Consider the following 2,341-nt stretch of genomic DNA (forward strand, 5'->3'; position numbering starts at 1 on the left):
CATGCTATAGATTTTCCATTTTTATAGGCTTTGTATCTCAGTTAAGGCAATACTGGTAATTTTTGTACTGTATTTGAAGATGAAAAATACAGATCAAAATCAAAGACCTTGCATAGAAGCTGGATAATGAAGACAGCTCTGGAGGAACACACACACACACACAGACACACACATATATAAAGTATACACACTTTTTTTTAAAAGTTTTAAAGCTTTTAAAACAAAAGCCAGCCGCTTCCCTCTCCCAGATTGGGCGGCCCCTTCCCTCTCTCAGAGTGAGTGGGGACAGTGGTTGCATGGGCAGCTTTCCTTGTGAGCCACAGGTCCCTCTGGACACACTGCTGCTTGGCCACGCCCCAATTCCCTTTCATCTTTCTCATTGACCAATGGGCTTGGAGCATTAAGCCCACACCCCTTTTCTGCATTCTACTGGAGCCCTGGTTACGCCTCCTCTGGTTCAGTTCCTCAGCTGCCTGGTAGGTGACTGGAGGCGTTGATCAGTGCTCGCTGGGATTTTGCTGACCTGGCCCCAATCCCGCTTCCCTCCCCACCCTGCGATGGCAGAAGAAACTCAACAGAGTAAATTGGCCTTAGCCAAGAAAAAGGTAAATATGCACCAGGTCATGGCTCCCCAACCTAGCCACAGAGCCCCTTTGACAACAAGACCAGTGCCAGAGTCGATATCACTCCTGAGGCACACCAAACTAGGCCCCCCAACCCTGGCACCTCTGGGCTGCCCCCATCAAAGTCTTGTCAATCAGCCCTGCCCCTTCAGCAAGCAGCCCAGTCCCTACCCTCACCAATCACCCCAGGGTGACTTTGGGTGTGTGACTCCTGGGACTTCCCGCTCCATTACTGGGCCCTCACCTCCTGCCTACCCAAACTTGACCTCCTTGGGTTCTTTGGGCTCACGTTTCCAAGCACCTGGGTCCCCCAGCCCTAGGCCCCACCCTCGCCAGTTGTCCCTGGGTGACTTTGGGCTGGTGATTCCTGGGGCTCCCTACTGCAGACTCTGTCCTCCCCTCCTGCTGCCTCAAGGTCAAACTCCCTGGGTTCTTTGTGCTGGTGTCTCCAAGGACCTGGGTCCCAACTCTGTGTTTCCTTCCCCCATAGTGGAGTGGGACTCGGACATTTTGCTGATGTGCCCCCCCTCCGCCCAACCAGGAGGAGTGGAATGTAGTGATGTCACAATCTGCCTAGGAACTGTCACTACTGGAAGACCGGCCTTTGATCTTATGACACAGTGCCCTAAGTGTTGTCACCCCATTTCTTCTTCCCCTGGTCATAGCGCAAATTTGCAGCTGGAAGGGGAATGGAGACCATGGGACCTAGGAGCAAGGGGTTCCAGGCTGCCTCACTCCTTTAACATAGACATTGATAGGGGGAAAAGCCTACACTTCCCCTGTGAGCTCAAAACATTGACAGTATCTCTGGGTGACAATGAGAGAATGGGTTTGGGTTGGTTTTCTCCAAGGCTTCTACTTTCCAGAGAGATTTTAACATTTTTTTTCTGAGTTCTCCACCTCATATTCTACTTCTCCATGGTTCTGGGACCAGACTACCCTTCAGTCAGTGGTCTCTGAAGTGAGATTTGCTCATCTTCTGTGGAATAGATCTTGGGAAACTGAACTTGACAGCTTGAATCTTCCTCATATTATCTCGACCTGGTGTACCTTGAGTGCCACGGGATAAATGTGGGACATCTTTCTGAAGCATCGGCTTCCCTTGATTCTCTTGAGATAAGGAGAAAAAACATTTATGTACTTAAGGATGGCAGTCACATAGGCTTCTGAGAGTATACCGGACTTCTCTCTGAAATGAGGCTTGGGTTGTCCTCTTTCTGATGAATTCCCAGATTTAACAGAAAGGCTGCCTTCTGACAGGAGGACACACTGATATAGAAGTTTGAGAGGTACTGGTACACTTCTTGATACTAACAGATGTGTGAGGATGTATGACTCTAAACCATGCAGTTCCTGCCTACCGAATGTTTACTTTTCTACCTCTGCCTCTGGTTTTGGTCCCTGGCAGCTGCTGATTTTTGGCAAAATCCCAGAGCTTGGAGTCAGAAGACTGAGTTTCGAAGTTCCAGTATCACCTTTTTCTTTTTCTTTTTCTTTTTTTTTTCTAGCCATTATATCAATCCCTCTCAGTCACTAAATGATGGTGACAACACCTTGTACAGTTGTTGGTGTCATTAAATCAGATGGTGTATAAGAGTATTTTGTAAAAACTGTAAAGGAGGATGTGGCTGTAGGGGCTGATGGTTCTTATGAGGATTACTGCTCTTCTTTCCCACAGTTAAAAGAATATTGGCAGAGAAACAGCCCTGGTGGTCCAG

At 48.4% G+C, this 2,341-nt stretch overlaps 1 pseudogene across 1 annotated transcript in view; it reads left to right on the forward strand.

Annotated features, from left to right (window-relative positions):
* The first annotated feature begins 58 nt into the window (after positions 1-58).
* Positions 59-2,341, forward strand: part of LOC105520219 — an 8,052-nt pseudogene continuing 5,769 nt past the window's right edge. Inside the window, exons 1-2 of the transcript XR_001003088.1 lie at positions 59-605; positions 2,302-2,335. The product of XR_001003088.1 is annotated as a golgin subfamily A member 8C-like (transcript). The remainder of the gene's footprint in view (positions 606-2,301; positions 2,336-2,341) is intronic.

This window comes from Colobus angolensis, unplaced genomic scaffold (assembly GCF_000951035.1).
Source record: "Colobus angolensis palliatus isolate OR3802 unplaced genomic scaffold, Cang.pa_1.0 Scaffold372, whole genome shotgun sequence".
Lineage (NCBI taxonomy): Eukaryota > Metazoa > Chordata > Mammalia > Primates > Cercopithecidae > Colobus > Colobus angolensis.